This window comes from Phyllobates terribilis, unplaced genomic scaffold (genome assembly GCF_046119375.1).
Source record: "Phyllobates terribilis strain yellow unplaced genomic scaffold, ASM4611937v1 Scaffold_4__5_contigs__length_816908805, whole genome shotgun sequence".
NCBI lineage: Eukaryota > Metazoa > Chordata > Amphibia > Anura > Dendrobatidae > Phyllobates > Phyllobates terribilis.
The window spans coordinates 511356898-511374523 of NW_027362764.1; the positions used below are offsets into that span (position 1 = coordinate 511356898).

Below are 17626 nucleotides of genomic sequence, written 5' to 3' on the forward strand. Positions count from 1 at the left end.
CACGCCCCACACCGTGCCCCTGGATCCCGGGTGCGGTCGGAAGTGGACCGCTCCGGGCCTGGTCGCAAGGCCTGATGCCCCCGGGCGCCTTCCACCAACTAACGCCCCCGGTCTCAACATTACCACCCCTGGGTACGGACTTGTACAGTCAGATTACCGGTCCTGATGGAGAGCCGGTCCCCCTCCTACGCGGATGGGTTCGCCCTTGCCACCGGAGGGACCCGTCCGCGGAGGCCAAAGCCCCGCTTCCTCCGCTCCTGCCCGCTCCGCAGCCAATCACCATTCCCCAGCTCCTGGATGAAGAGGTCCAGATTGAGTGGGATCAGACCAGGGAGGACCTGATAGGGCTCTCGCAAGAGACGCGGGCGGACGCAGCCCGCAGGCGAGAATTCTGCCGCCGGGAGATGGCGCAACTAGAAAAAGAGAGGCAGGCGCGGCGCCAAAAACAGGAGCAGCTACAGGCCCGGAGCGCGGAGGAACAGACCCGGACCCGCCGAGACCCCCAAGCTGCACGCGGTCCCAAAGTCACCGGGATTGTGGTCAGGTTTCATCAGGAGAAGGGGGGGGTTCATTCGGGACCCGACGACTAACACAGACCTCTTTGTTAACCGGAGGGATGTGGAGAGTCGTCTGCCCGCGGGTCACCCGAGACGGGATCTGTTCCCGGGGGATCAGGTGTCATACACCCGACACCGAGGCTTGCGGGGGTGGTACGCCCTCAACGTTCAGTGGGAAGAAGAACAGCACTGCCCTGAACCCTGCTACATGGAGGACCCAGACGGGTCTGAAGAATATGATGAGCAGGAACGTCCACTAGGGGGATACCGCTACTAGAGAGCAGCAGCAGAAACTGTAAATAAGTTACCCGTATGGGTGCAGGAAACTTTGCAAGTTTGACCGGTTTTGTGGCTGTTTAATTAGTTACCCGTCAGGGTGGAAGAAAAAGAGTTTATAAAAAGTTCACCCGGTTCGGGATTGTTGTAAAGTTACCCGAAAAGGGTCTGTGAACTATCCGGCTGAGGACTGGGAGCAGCCAACCCTTTCTATCCGGCTGAGGACTGGGAGCAGCCAACCCTTGTAAATAGTTGCACTTCTTAAAGTGCCCCCTATTGGTTTTATATTAATACAACCTATGACCTCAGAACAAAAACCCGTTGGAGGTGGCCGAAGACGTGGTCCAACACCTGGATCGTCTATGCCCTGCAGCCACCCCAGGGCCTACGTTGAGGGTTTGGGACGGGTCCCTCATGTTTGCAAATTTGCACTTTATGGAAAGATGGACACCTGGTTGCAAAGCGCACTGTGACCAGTTGATAAAAGTGTTACATGAAGAATGTTTATGAAGAAAAATGTTTTATAAGTGAAAAATGTGTTTATGCAAGTGAAAAGAGTTTTATAATGTCCTATATATGTGAAGAAAATATTAGAAAATTTTTGAAAAGAGAAAAGTTTTATGACAAGTAACGTTTAAAAAAAAACAAAAAAAACTTTAATTCTGCATGTCTTGAAATCAATTGTCTTTTGCTCTGTTCTAGCCCGCGGACGTGCTGTGATTTACCAGGTCGGAAAGTAGCGCCCCGAGGGTTCGGTCGCTACAGAGGTATTGCATCTCACCCAGAGGTGTGATATCTCACTTCCAAGTAAGGATGGAGTGAGGCTCAGGACCCTAACACCCACATGCACTACACCACAGTTCCGTGTGACAGGGCGACAATGCTCCCAAGAGTGAGCACAGCTGCCCCTGTCCCTGACTGGAGTGGGGGGAGGGAACACCTAGAAAGGGGGAACCCGGTAGTGTGTGGGTGGGAAGAGTAGATTCTGGGTGCACTGAAATGTAGGAGTATAAAAGGTGGGAGCCATCTTAGAGACAGAGTTCAGTCAGAGGGAGAAGAGAGAGAAGGAGACTGGGAGCAGGGGCTCTGTACGAGCTCTGCTCCGCAGGCAGGCCAAGTCACAAGGCCTGGGCCTGGAGGAGAAGACAGGAGAGGAGAGGAATGGAGGAGGCTCCAGGAGTGGAGCGAAGGGACTCCAGGGGTGTGGACCGGCCAGTCGCCACCGTACGCCCGCCGCTACCAGAGTAGGGGGGTCAGGCCAAGAAAGGGAACCGGATTCCTCATCTAGTGGAGGAGAGCAACTACCCTCAGCTAGTAACCAAAGTCCGTGGCATTGCATGTGTTACGGCCCCTCACTACACCCGTTAGGAAGGCACCATATAGGACCCAGGGAAACGGAACATACGTTTGCCCGCCAAGGCCCGAGGCAGCTGGACAGAAACGTGGCCAATTGTGGGGTACGACAGGCCAGAGAAAGGACACATGAAGGGAGTCCTGAAAAGCATTCCAAAGATACCTGGGAGTTGGCCGAGCCCCTCACCTGGTGAGCACAGTACGACGTGGGCAGCCATTACCTGCAGAAGTGGCTTGGAGTGTAAAACTGTGAGTAAAGACCCTGGACTGCATCACTGGACGCTATACTCCTCCCGTGGGGAGTTATACTACCCTCTGCTGCGCACACAACATCAGCCTCAGCGGTCTGCCCCACAGCGGCGGTTCTCAGTGACCGCAATCCACGGGTGGCGTAGTCGGACATTTAAACATTACAAAACCAAATAAACAGATCCGCCACTGGTTTGACCACCCTGAGCCACGGGACCGGGTCGCCGCCACGGAGACTACAACCCCTGACATTACACAGAGACCCGGCTCCGGGTATTCCCACACACACGGCCCAGGGGGCGCGTCACATATATACGTTGGGGTATGTAGTATACTTGTCATTCAACTTTTGTGATTCTATGCTGTTGACCATTTTATGAGTGGTAATGATAATGACCATCATCTCTGGCTCAATGTTCCTGTATCATATGGCCTATCCTTGACTTTTCACGTCAGAACATGTCTAATGAGACTAGACTATGATGACCAAAAGAACTAATTCTAATCACCAGTGAACCATCTGCAAGTCCAGACCCGTCCTTTGTGGTAATAAATCAGCGTTGATCAGTTTTCATTTTTTCCTCATTATTTTTACATTTTCCATAAAGCAACGAGGTAATATAAATATTAAAGGAAGCCAAGTCACTTGATGTCACTTGATTTGGAATTTTCCAGGCTTTATAATGATATCTTTTTCCAATTCATCATTTCCTGATTTACACATAATTAAATGAGGAAAGTTGTATGTATCAATACTGGATCCGATATTCCGGCCTCCAGCTTTCCAATAAATGAAGATACTCTAGAAATTCCTGTTATTGTACCACACAGTTTGAAAATCTGTTTAATCTTTGTGGTTGTAAAGGGTTTCTGACCAATAATACATTATGTTAAACATTATAACAACACATATTGCTTAAGTTATGTAATTCAATGGCCCTCATTTCTCCAAGAATATAATAAAATGGCCCGAGTTGGGAAATTCAAACGGCATCCCATCTTAGTCATGTATCAGGACGGGCTGCAGTCTTAAGAAATGCAGCTCCTGAGACCTGTATCTCAACTGACAGAATACTAGTATCATAAGCACACATACATCCATGAGCCAAGAAGTGTGTGACAGGAGTAGAAATAAATCTCCTCAGCTGACATACCACAAAGGATTTTTTCTCCAGCCTCATTCCTATGTACTGAATCAATCAAGGAGAAGATTTATTTCTTCTGTCACACACTTCTCTGGCAGCTCTAGTATGTGTGCTTACAATAAAGCTCCTTTGATAGTTGAGACACAGGTGTCGGGAATAGTGTTTCTTCAGACTGAAGCCTATCCTGACATGTAACTAGGATAGGCTGCTATTTGAATTATGTGACAGGGGCGATTTTATTACATTTTTGGAGAACCATTTCAAAACTGCTGTGCTAAAATTAAAGCTGCACTATGATTAGCTGCTATACAAGGCCAATTGTACTAGTAGACATTTTAAATAAATGAGACCCAATGCCTTTCAAAAATTTGCCGCTCATGGCTGAGAGAGAGTGCCCGCTAGGAAACAGAAAAGTATGTTGTGAGGGAGTGGAGATGTTTTCCCAGGTGGCAATTTTAGAAAGGAATATTTGCCTTTAGGGCTTGCTCACACAATCATATATTCTCTAATGCAAAAGAATCAGGCCGATTATGCTAATGACACTTGGCTCAAACTCTGTCAGAGTTTTATCCGAGTGTCAATTTACTGTGATCCGATTCTCTCATATGAGAAAATCGCAGCACAAGTGTAGAGAAGATGGAAAATTTAATTTCTCCGTCTTCTCTATTGTCTTTGTCTGCGTAAATCGGACTGCACTCAGATGACATCCGGGTGCAGTTTGATGTTTTACACGTACCCATAAACTTAAAGGGGTTTTCCCACGAACAAAAGTTGATTTTAATCCCTAGATCTTTGAATACTAATAACTTCCACAATTGGATGTGTTTAAATAAAATGTTCCTGTGCTGAAATAATCTTAGAAATGTGCCCCTGTGTAATGTTTGTGTCTGACCGTGCAGGAACATGGTCTGATCATACCACATCTCCTGGGCAGAGGAGGCAGCAAAAGAGTATACAGACATTACAGCACGGGATCACAGCTGATTCTTTTTGTGAGGTAAAACATTTCTCTGCCTGTTTTTAAACAATGCTTTACTTCAAAGAAAGAATCAGCTGCAATCCCGTGCTGTAATGTCTGTACTGTATAATCTCTTTTTTGCTTCCTCCCCTGCCCAGGAGATGTGGTATGATCAGACCATGTTCCTGTACGGTAAGACACAGACATTACACAGTACACAGCAGGGGAACATGTATAAGATTATCTCAGCACAGGAACATTTATAAGATTATCTCAGCACAGGAACATTTTTTTTAAATACATTCAATTGTGGAATTTATTATCATTCCTAGGTCTATTGATTAAAATTAACTTTTGTTCATGGGAAAACCCCCTTAAATGGGTTTGTGTGCTACAATGTGCAGAACCACTCACAGAATGCTGTGATTTTTTTTTCTCATGCTGAAATGCCATGAGAAAAAAAATAGCAGATCAGCACTGCCCCATAGTATAACATTGGGACGAGTGTTAGCAGATAAAACATCAGATAGCACTCGCCCGTGTTATACACTCATGTGAGTGAGTCCTTAAAGGGAACCTGAAAGCTGAGACATACTACCCGATCCATGCATGATTTCAGCCAGGTATGTTTGACTCTGAAATACTGCAATGTTTCAGAAAAAAACATACTTTAATTGTCACCTGGATCAAACCGCACCGGAGACTAGTTGGACAGTAAGATCCCTGGCAGCTTCTCCCCACCTGCTCCTCTTGAATTACAGGTCAACCTCTATGCTTGCATTCAGGGAGAGACCTGTCACTCCAGGGGAGCAGGTGGGGAGATATCACTGGGGATCAATCTGTACGACTAGGTTCCCATGCGGCTTGGTCCCCGGGTGCTTTTAAACTATGTTTTTATCTGAAAAGCTGCACGATTTCAGAGTCAAACATACATGGTTGAAATCATGAAGCCAGTGTCTGATACATACAGGCCAATGCTTGGGCTGTCTGGCTTCCTTTAAGCTGCTGATAAAAGCCAATTATTAGGGGCATTCATTTGCATATAAGACTGTACTGATAGTTTTCCAAGTTGTGGTTCCACGCCATATATGCACAGTATGTTTGGGACTTCCTTCCTAGATAACAAAGCCTGCAGATTGTGTTTATCTGTATGAGTTGCCTGTAAAGAGCTAGAGGACTGCCTAGCACTGCATAGTTGTGTATGAGTTGCCTGTAAAGAGCTAGAGGACTGCCTAGCACTGCATAGTTGTGTATGAGTTGCCTGTAAAGAGCTAGAGGACTGCCTAGCACTGCATAGTTGTGTATGAGTTGCCTGTAAAGAGCTAGAGGACTGCCTAGCACTGCATAGTTGTGTATGAGTTGCCTGTAAAGAGCTAGAGGACTGCCTAGCACTGCATAGTTGTGTATGAGTTGCCTGTAAAGAGCTAGAGGACTGCCTAGCACTGCATAGTTGTGTATGAGTTGCCTGTAAAGAGCTAGAGGACTGCCTAGCACTGCATAGTTGGACATATATTTGTATTTATTGGTGCAGTATGGGTCTTTTTTATTCAGGGGTTATAGGTGTGTGAACTTGTTCTTTTCAGGGCATGGCGATCTGCTGAAAAATCAATGAGCAGAACACATGAGTATAGCAAAATGCAAAGATGAGTCATTCCCGAAATAAGTCAAATTGAAGTTCTGGAGCATGTGAAGAAGAAATGAAAAAAAATGACTCAGATGATACGTCACCAGTAAGTCACTGCCATAAATTAAGTTAATTTGCATAGATACAATGCAAATTTAGGTGTAGCACTTTGTGTCCCCCACTTTTTTTATTGCTCACATGTACATTTTAGGACCTGTGTGTTCATAACCTGTGATGGGACATGTCCCCCGGCAGATGAGACTTCCTCTCCCTCAAGTCATGTAACAAAGCCCATCACATAAGATATTAGATGACCAGGAGGGCACACTTATTCATCCCGGTCCCTGGGTATTCTTAATCTGCCCCTGACTACTATGATTGAGTACACTCAGGGGTGGATTAAGAGTAGCAAGGGCCCCGGGCAGTTTAGAAGGCGCGGGCCCCCCCCCCACCTGATTTATCACGTGACATGTCACATGATCCCCTGTGATAGATCATGTGATAGTTCACGGGAAATTAATTTGCCACAAAATTAATTGTGCTGCCTCATCTGAGAGCAGCACAATATTGGGGCAGATACCCTGATTCCAGCGATGTGTCACTTTTTCAGCTGCTTGTTGTCATTTTGAGAAAATCACCATTTTATCTGCTGCAGATCTAGCAGCTCTCTGAATGCTGCGCTCTGTATAGCCCCGCCCACACCACTGATTGGCAGCTTTCTGCCCATGCTCAGTGTACACAGAAATCTACTGATCAGTGATGGGGGTGGGGTCCTACAGAACTTACTAGTCATCTAGTGATAATTACCTTCTGACAAATCAATGATTTTATCAAAACAACACTAAGCAGCCCAGTAAGTGACACATTACTGGAATCAGTGCCTCTAACCCTACATTATGCTGCTCTCAGATTAGGTGGCAAAAACCTGATGACAGATTCCCTTTAAAGGAGCTGTAAACACAAAAAGGTTTGTATTAAAAAAAATACAAGCCATTTGTGAAATTAACTTTTTTTCGTTGTTAATTCACATTAGACTGTATCTTCAACACTTTTGTCAGCAGGTCTTATTACAGACTCTGAATAGGGCAGCTCTCTCCCTCTCCCTCAGCAGAAAGTCACAGCATGGTTAAAAAACGGGATCTTTTATGATTTTCTCATAATAAATAAAAAAGGACATGTAAGTCCTCCAAACTATTTTCCGTTTCTCTATAGGGAAGGTCCTAAATCTTTCTTGTTCTTTAGTTGATCACATGTCAAAAAGGCAAAGCATTTACTATGAACTCGCCTAAAAAAATATGCACTTGGAGAGTAATATCATCATCTGCATGTAAATATTCCTTGACTCTAAGGGCTCGCTCACACTGTCGTATAACACGGCTGAATGCTATATGATGTTTTATCGGATAGGACTCAGCCCTATGTTATACTATGGGACAGTGCGATTATTGGCATGAGAAAATAATCTCATTCGATATTCGGACCATGTGCACCCATACAAGTCTATGGGTGCACGTAAAACATTAGACTGCACTCGGATGTCATCCAAGTGCAGTCTGATGAACACTCACAGAGACTATGGAGAAGATGGAGAAAGTATGTTCTCCATCTTCTCCATATCTGTGCTGCGAGAGAATCGGATCACACTCAGTTGAAGCTCTGAGTTTGAGCCGAGTGTCATTAGCATAATTGGCCCTATTCTCTTGCATGAGAGAATATAGGGCTTAGTGAGTGGACCCTAAAACTGAATAGTAGTGACTAGAGATGAGCGTTGTTCTACTCGAACTGTTCGCCAATCTCAAATTCGAGCTGTTTTGGGCGGTGTTCGAGCCGTTCGGCGAACACGAACAATTTGAGAAAAATTCGGCTGTTCGAGGTTATGTTTAGTGTTGAGCATTCCGATACTGAAATATCGGGTATCGGCCGATATTCGCGGTATCGGAATTCCGATACTTAATTCCGATACTTTTGCAATATCGTATACCGGAATCGGAAGTTCCCATAATGCAATGAGACATTTTCATTTTATTCAGCCAATGAGGATCCTAAGAAGTGTGGGCACATCCTGTTAGGCATGTAGGCATCTTAACTAATGGCATGGCTGTGATTGGCTGCTGAAATGATGTCATGATGCACTATAAAAGCCACCGCCGCCATTTTGAGCTCACTCTGCTGTGAATTCAGTTAGGGATAGGACGCTGTTGTTCTGAGGGACAGTTTTAACTACCTATTTGCTCTATACTGCTTTACCCAAGCTACTTTCTAAATCACTGTGCCTTGCAGTGCTAGTGCACAGTTCACTGTGCTGTTCACCGCTGTCTGCAAGGTCTGTGTGTGTGAGTGCAGCTCACCCTGTAGTGTGTGCTTCAGCCAAGTCTGGTTGTAGTGCACTCAGTGTGTGTCACTGCCTCATACATTGTCCTTTTTTGCCAATTCATAATTTTTCCTGATATCTCCTATTAGTGTGGTGGTTCCATCTGTATTCAGCTAAATTGGTTCCAAACACACTATATAGGAGTAGATAGAGAAATTTTTTTCCGTCTTGCAGCGCTAGTGCACAGTGCTCTGCATCTGTACTGTTCACCGCTGTCTGCAAGGTCTGGTGTGTGAGTGCAGCTCACCCTGTAGTGTGTGCTTCAACCCCGTCTGGTTGTAGTGCACTCAGTGTGTGTCACTGCCTCATACATTGTCCTTTTTTGCCAATTCATAATTTTTCCTGATATCTCCTATTAGTGTGGTGGTTCCATCCGTATTCAGCTAAATTGGTTCCAAACACACTATATAGGAGTAGATAGAGAAATTTTTTTGGTCTTGCAGCGCTAGTGCACAGTGCTCTGCATCTGTACTGTTCACCGCTGTCTGCAAGGTCTGGTGTGTGAGTGCAGCTCACCCTGTAGTGTGTGCTTCAACCCCGTCTGGTTGTAGTGCACTCAGTGTGTGTCACTGCCTCATACATTGTCCTTTATTGCCAATTCATAATTTTTCCTGATATCTCCTATTAGTGTGGTGGTTCCATCCGTATTCAGCTAAATTGATTCCAAACACACTATATAGGAGTAGATAGAGGAGCCTTTCTGCAGCCTTGGGCCCTGCAGCCCCAGCCAGATTAGTATTAGCCTATTTTTTGCAGCCTCATCTATTGCATTGTAGGTTACCTTCCTACATTGTAATAGCTACAAAAAGTTTGTGATACTATCGTTATTACATCTTTAGGCACATCCAGTTTCTTTTTGTGACAAAAAAAAACCTAAATAAAGTTCACCAAACACTCCACTTTACAGTTGTGTAGGCCACATTAGCTCATATTAAAGTCTAGTCCACACTTTATAAAATTAGTGTTTCTTATACCTGTTAGCAGCTGTTCAGGAATAAGCACACTAAGCCCTTAGTACTTTTCTGCCTATCTTTATCAGTCTACCAAGATGAAGAAGGCAGGGAGTAAGGCATGTGGTCGTGGGCGTGGGCGTGGAGTTTCTGCAGGGAGAGGACGTGAGGATTCTGTGCCTGCAGGGAGAGGACGTGGGGATTCTGTGCCTGCTGCGGGCACCAGTGACTCAGCATCCCCCAGTTTTACCAGGGAACAGTCCTTTATGCGCAGCTTTGTAGGAGCTAGCCGTACCCCACTGCTGCGCGAGGACCAAATTGAAGCCATTGTCGGATGGATGGCAGCTAACGCATCGACTTCAATTAGTTCCAGATCCTCTCAGGTCCTGAGCACTGAAGAGCACCCATCTGTCTCTTCACCACCTGCCAAATTGCCCAGGCAGTCAGAGAGCCCTGGACAGGAGCCATCTCTACTTCTGTTCTCTGAATCTCTTGGCTTGGAAAGAGGGGGCCAGCCAAGCAGAATTCGAGAATTTGAAGAAGAGGTAGTATGCAGTGATGCGCAACCGTTTTGTCTCTCTGAATCTGAAGCAGCACACCTCAGTACGCATCTGATGATGAGACTCAGGTGCCACTTTCTGGTGCGTACTGTGCTGTCGAGACTACCCAGGAGAAGCAGTTGTTTGAAGAGGGTGGTGTAGATGATGAGGTCCTTGACCCATCATGGCGTGAGGGACAGGAAGGTGGTGGGAGCAGCTCTGAGGAAGAGATTCCCCGAACGGCCCAAAAAGGAGGGAGAGGGAGGGGGCAGACTTGGTTGCCTGTAGCCTCCACTTCGGCACCCATTAGGAGCATGGCTCTTCCAAAATCCAAAGCGGGCGCTCCCAAGACTTGCAGTGCCTGGTCCTTTTTTGACACAGTTGCAGATGACATTTGCTTTGTCAAATGCAAGCTGTGTAATCAGAAGGTGAAAAGAGGGAAAAGTGTCAGCAACCTCAATACCACAAATATGTGGAAACATGTGCGGACCAAGCACGTGGTGGAGTTACACAAACACACTGAAGACCTAGGCCAACCTACAGCGCCACCTACCACCTCTTCAGCTCGTGTTGTAGCCTCTTCCTCCAGCTCACACACAGCTGGTTCGGCTTCCTCACAGGATCGCCATGGAAGAATCTCTGGCACTGTTGTACAGAGACACAGTGTAATTCCACCCACAGCACCACTTTCCCAGTCATCCTCACACTCCCAGGCCAGTCTACAGCCATCGTTAGCACAGGCATGGGAGAAAAGGCGCGCATACTCGGCAAACCACCCCCGAGCACAGGCTCTGAATGCTGGCATTGCTAAACTACTGGACCTTGAAATGCTATCATTCAGGCTGGTGGAGACTGACACATTCCGTAACTTTATGGCATTGGCAGTCCCACAATACAACGTGCCCAGCCGCTTTTATTTCAGCAGGCAAGCCGTCCCTGCCTTGCAACATCATGTGGAGGGAAAAATTAAACATGCGCTACAAAACGCCGTCAGTAGCAAGGTCCACCTGACCACTGATGCGTGGACCAGTAAGCATGGACAGGGACGATACCTTTCCCTCACTGCCCATTGGGTAAATGTTGTGGAGCCGGGTACAGATCTTGAGAGTGGCGCTGTACGTGTTCTGCCAACTCCAAGGATTGCAGGAATCCAGTCTGTACACATTGACTCCTCCTCATACTCCAGTTCCTCTGAATCAGCGCTGCAGGAGCCGTCACAGTCTACCTCCACATCGACCCGTGAACGGTTACCTGTTATGATGACCGATATGAGCACAGCCATGGCCAAACGTCAACAGGCCGTATTAAAATTAATTTCTTTGGGGAATCGAAGCCACACAGCGCAGGAGCTCTGGAATGCCATCAAGCAGCAGAGTGACGTGTGGTTTGTGCCAGCGAATCTCCAGCCACGCATGGTAGTGTGTGACAATGGCCGAAATCTGGTGGCAGCTCTGGGCCTAGGCAACCTCACTCACATCCCATGTCTGGCACATGTGCTCAACTTGGTCGTGCAGAGTTTTTTTGAGGGACTATCCGGATCTTGATGCACTGCTTCACAAGGTCCGCATAGAGTGCGCTCACTTGCGGCGTTCCAGCAATGCAAGATCACGCATTGCAGCTCTGCAGCGCCGATTATGTCTTCCGGAACATCGCATCATATGTGACCTACCCACCAGGTGGAATTCAACGTTACATATGTTGGAGAGGTTGTGTGAGCAGCAGGCAGCAGTAATGGAGTACCAGCTGCAGCAGGCGCAAACAAGTCGCAGTGCGCGCCGTTCACACTTCACCACCACTGAGTGGGCCTCTATGAAGGACATTTGCCACGTTTTGCGTGCCTTCGATTATTCCACGCGGATGGCGAGTGCAGATGATGCACTAGTCAGCATGACTATCCCCCTTATCTGCCTGCTTGAAAAAACACTGCAAGCACTAAGGGACGAGGTTTTGGAAGAGGTGGAGGATGAGGAGTCACAAATGCCATCTGCTTCTCTACAGTCTGCGCAACGTGGTTCCTCACAAAGGCCTAGGCAGGGGACACTTTGTGAGGAGGATGAGGAGGAGTCAATGGATGAGGAAGACATCTGTCCAGAGGAGGGAGGTACACAATGCTCTAGTAGTCAGTATCTAGAGTGAGGGTGGGGTGATGCAGAGCAGGCAGAGATCACGCCTCAAGCAGGGGACAGCGTTTCTTGGCCAGTTGGCAGTCTGCAGCACATGGTTGATTTCATGCTGCAGTGCCTGAGAAACGACTGCCGCATCGCCCACATTCTCAACACGGCTGATTATTGGGTGTCCACCCTCCTAGATCCTCGCTACCGGGACAACTTACAAAGCCTCATAACACCGTTGAACCGGGAGCGTAAAATGCGGGAGTACCAAGACGCACTGGTGCATTCCATCATGTTCTCCATTCCAACCGAGAGCAGTGCTGCTAGTGCTTTACAAAGCAGCTCAGTGCGTCGAGGCAGTGGAGGAAGCTCTGCACAAAGAGGGAGCAGAAGCAGCGCCTCAGCACAAGGCAAGACCAGTATGGCCGAAATGTGGCAAAGTTTTGTGTCCCCGCCGCCACAAATGTCTACACCATCACAGACGGCTCCAGTCAGCAGGAGGCAACGTTTCCGTCAGATGGTGACAGACTACATGTCTTGCCCTCTTAGTGTACTCCCAGACGGCTCTTCTCCCTTCAAGTTTTGGGTCTGTAAGCTGGATACATGGCCAGAGCTTAGTCAGTATGCACTGGAGGTGCTAGCTTGCCCTGCTGCTAGTGTATTATCGGAACGCGTCTTTAGTGCCGCAGGTGGTGTACTAACAGACCGTCGCATGCGACTATCCTCCGATAACGTTGACCGGCTTACTTTTCTCAAAATGAACAAGGCCTGGATCTCTCATGAATTTGCCAGTCCTCTTCCAGAATAAATAATTGGTTGGCAACAGTATCCAGGTCTCCTGTTCTGTTCATGTTTCTACCACCTGAACTGTAATCCCTGAGCTCCAACACCGCCAGTTGGCGCTCGGAAGTGCCGTCTGCACAGTCAACACTTGCTGCCGTGTCATTGGGGTTCAGTAACGTCAGCTGTTCCCCTGCTGTGCGGACGGCAATTTCTCCTGCTCTGTCCACATCCACTGTACTACTGATTTAAAACCTCCTCCAAATACACCTCTGGCTCCTCTGTTTTCAGTATTATCCCTGAGCTCCAACACCGCCAGTTGGCGCTCGGAAGTGCCGTCTGCACAGTCAACACTTGCTACCATGTTATTGGGGTTCAGTAACGTCAGCTGTTCCCCTGCTGTGCGGACTGCAATTTCTCCTGCTCTGTCCACATTCTCACTACTACAGATTTTAAAGTTGCTCCAATTACACCTCTGGCTCCTCTGTTTTCAGTATTATCCCTGAGCTCCAACACCGCCAGTTGGCGCACGGAAGTGCCATCTGCACAGTCAACACTTGCTGCCGTGTTATTGGGGTTCAGTAACGTCAGCTGTTCCCCTGCTGTGCGGACGGCAATTTCTCCTGCTTTGTCCACATCCACTGTACTACACATTTTAAAGTTGCTCCAATTACACCTCTGGCTCCTCTGTTTTCATTCTTATCCCTGGGCTCCAACACCGCCAGTTGGCGCTCGGAAGTGCCGTCTGCACAGTCAACACTTGCTGCGGTGTTATTGGGATTCGGTAACGTCAGCTGTTCCCCTGCTGTGTTCACGGCAATTTCTCCTGCTCTGTCCATATTCACTGTGCTACTTATTTAAAACTTGCTCCAATTACACCTCTGGCTCCTCCGTTTTTAGTATTTACCCTGGGCTCCAATACCGCTAGTTGCTGCTCAGAAGTGCCGTCTGCACAGTCAACGCTTGCTCCAGTGTTATTGGGGTTCAGTAACGTCAGCTGATCCCCAGCTGTGTGTCCGGCAAATTCTCCTGCTTTGTCCACATCCACTGTACTACGGATTTAAAACCTCCTCCAAATACACCTCTGGCTCCTCTGTTTTTAGTATTTACCCTGGGCTCCAGCACCGCCAGCTGGTTCTCGGCAGTTCCATTGGCTCTTGTACCTTCTGCTACCCATCCGGGTTCCAGTACCGTCAGCTGGTCCTCGGTAGTTCCATTTGCTCTTGTATCTTCTGCTACCCATCCGGGTTCCAGTACCGTCAGCTGGTTCTCGGCAGTGTCTTTGGCACGGGTACTCCCTCCTGCCCAGCCTGGTTCCAGCACGCCAGCTGTTTCCGGGTAGTGTCAACGTCACTTTGCCTCCAATGCATTGTCCTGTCATGTTGCGGTCGGGTTAGCCGACTCTATGGTGCCTGCAGTTTAGGTGACTCCTATGTGGGCTGCGGGATCTGGCAATGAAGGCTGGTTCCATAGTGCCAATAGGACAAGCACCCCCTGTAGGACTGTGGGTTTTGGTAACTGCAGCCGGCTCGCGGCCTTGAACTTTTTTTTACATGGGTACCTTCTGCTACCCATCCGGGTTCCAGTACCGTCAGCTGGTTCTCGGCAGTGCCTTTGGATGAGGTGCCTCCTTCTCGGTATCCAAGTTCCACCAACGTCTGCTGGTCCTTGGTAGTGCTTTCTGGCACAGGTACCTCCTGCTTAGTAACCGAGTTCCAGTAACATCAGCTGGTCCTCGGTAGTTCCATTGGCTCTTGTACCTTCTGCTACCCATCCGGATTCCAGTACCGTCAGCTGGTCCTCGGTAGTTCCTCAGCTTTCTTGTACCTTCTGCTACATTTCCAAGTTCAAGCTTTTTGAAATGGTTCTTGGTAATCACTCTGGATCTCCCTGACGAGGACCCTGAAGACGAGGACCCTGAAGACCAACCCTAAGAAGACGAGGACCCCGAAGACAATGACCCTGAAGACGAGGACCCTGAAGACCACCCCGAAGAAGACGAGGACCCTGCAGACCACCCCGAAGAAGACGAGGACCCTGAAGACCACCCCGAAGAAGACGAGGACCCCGAAGACGAGGACCCAGAAGACCAACCCGAAGAAGACGAGGACCCCGAAGACGAGGACCCCCGAAGACGACGACCCTGAAGACCACCCCGAAGAAGACCAAGAAGATGACCCTGAAGAAGTTGACCAAGAAGACAAAGAAGAGAATACAAGCACCAAGATACAGAAGAACAAGAGACAGAAAACCAAGAAGCAGAAATACAAGAAGCTGCAGAACAAAAAGCGGAAGAACATTAAGCATAAGACTAAAAATCAGAGCAAAAGATAATATCTAAATTATAAGCAGAAGATGACTAAGCAGTGTATGGGGGTGAGTCCGTTCCTCCTCGTGGTGCCCCTGGAAAAGACCTGCTGCTGCAGGCCAAACTGAACGCGGACAAATCCTGTTGTAAATCTTTTGTGACGGGCAGAACGAAAGGTGTAATGTCCAACCTTTTATAGATAACAACTACAGGAATGCCTGTCACAAATAAGAATATGATGAAGAAGAAGAATATGAAGAAGATGAAGAAGTAGAATATGAAGAATGTAAAAAAAAGAATAATACGAAGAAGGTGAAGAAGAAGAAGGTGAAGAAGAAGTGGATGAAAAAGATGCTGAGGATGATGAAGGAGAAAGTGTGGGAGAAGTAAAAAAGAAGGTGAAGAGCATGGAAGTAGTGAAACATAAATATCTGACAAAATATAAAAATACTTAACATAGTTAATATTTCCGTAACTCAGAACATAATAAAAAAATAGTAATTCCTGCTATTCCATTTGACTGGGCTAAATCTCTATGCCTTTATTGTCTCCCCCACCTCCCCCAATACATTCTACATTATTCTTAGTTGTTTTCCTTCATGTAGAAATAACCTACAAGGAAAGAAAGGGTTTATTTTAATTCCGATATTTATGTCCCATTGACTTGCATTGGTTTCCGGTATCGGAATCGGCGATATCCGATACCTTTTCGGTATCGGTCCGATCCAATCCGATCCGATATTTCCCGATATCGGAAGGTATCGCTCAACACTAGTTATGTTCGATAACTGTTCGTGCACCAAAATCATAACTGGATTTTTTCTCAGTAATGATGAAAATTAATGTTAATACGCAGTTTGAGTGTACAGCGGGGTGGGGGGAGGGGCAGGGGATGGATCTCTGCAGGAACAATGAAGATCTCCATTTTTTTTTTCTCTTTCCCGCATTTACAGTGGGGAGGTGCAATCTGTCAGCCTATCAGCGCACACATGGAGCGAAGTGCTTTTTTTCACACAAGCAAGGGCATGTGTCATTGGCAGTGTATGTCACATGTCCTTGCCCTATAAGACCCAGCCATTTTCCCCGTCGCCACCATTTTCTCACTGCTGCAGCTGTGTGTTAGACGGCACTGCTGTTGCTGTGTGCGCTATACCTTGTTAATTTCAAGCCAATTTTCGCACAAATCTACAGATAGCTTGGGAGTAGGGAATAGTTGTGATTGCAGTCCTTTTAAGGACTAGGTTACAGCATTTCCTACGACTTTTATCAGGCAGGTCTGTGCTCTTAAATAGATAGATTGTGGGAGTAAAGACTAATTGTAATTGGAGTCCTTTTCAGGACTAGGTTACATCAGTTCCTATCAGTTTTTGCCAGGCAGGTCTGTGCCAGTGCTGTGCAAGTTTTTGTCACAGCATTTGGCTGAATCTAGCAAAGCTAATCCTTTTTGGCCTATTGCAGAGTGTGTTAGTCAGTGGAGTAGCCTATCTGTGTTGCAAGATATACCACCTGTGTATAGAATACCAATTTTTTTACTGCACCTAGTGAAGTAAAATCTTTTGGGCATAGCATCATTCTATTAGTCCATCTATACTGACCTCCATCAGGTTGCAAATTGAATATAATTTTTTTCTGCATCTAGCTCTGAAAAAATATTGGGCTTCTAGCTGTGTGTGGGACTTGTTGTATTAGTCCATCTATACTGACCTCTATCAGGTTGCAAACTGAATATATTTTTTTCTGCATCTACCTCTGAAAAAATATTGGGCTTCTAGCTGTGTGTGGGACTTGTTCTATTAATCCATCTATACAGACCTCCATCAGGTTGCAAACTGAATATATTTTTTTCTGCATCTACCTCTGAAAAAATATTGGGCTTCTAGCTGTGTGTGGGACTTGTTGTATTAGTCCATCTATACTGACCTCCATCAGGTTGCAAACTGAATATATTTTTTTCTGCATCTACCTCTGAAAAAATATTAGGCTTCTAGCTGTGTGTGGGACTTGTTCTATTAATCCATCTATACAGACCTCCATCAGGTTGCAAACTGAATATATTTTTTTCTGCATCTACCTCTGAAAAAATATGTGGCCTTCTAGCAGTGTGTGGGACTTTCTCTATTAGTCCATCTATACTGACCTCCATCAGGTTGCAAACTGAATATATTTTTTTTCTGCATCTACCTCTGAAAAAATATTTGGCCTTCTAGCAGCGTGTGGGACTTGTTCTATTAGTCCACCTATACTGACCTCCATCAGGTTGCAAATTCAAAATAATTTTTTGTCTGCATCTAGCTCTGAAAAAATATGTGGCCTTCTAGCAGTGTGTGGGACTTTCTCTATTAGTCCATCTATACTGACCTCCATCAGGTTGCAAACTGAATATATTTTTTTTCTGCATCTACCTC

At 46.7% G+C, this 17626-nt stretch overlaps 1 long non-coding RNA gene across 2 annotated transcripts in view; it reads left to right on the forward strand.

The window, feature by feature from the left end:
* Window positions 1-17626, forward strand: part of LOC141265593 (uncharacterized) — a 622209-nt gene that overhangs the window by 419181 nt on the left and 185402 nt on the right. Inside the window, exon 5 of one of the 2 annotated variants that reach the window (XR_012320126.1) lies at window positions 6122-6268. The exons of the other annotated variant lie outside the window; for it this stretch is intronic. This is a non-coding gene — a long non-coding RNA (uncharacterized lncRNA). The remainder of the gene's footprint in view (window positions 1-6121; window positions 6269-17626) is intronic. 2 annotated transcript variants of the gene reach the window in all.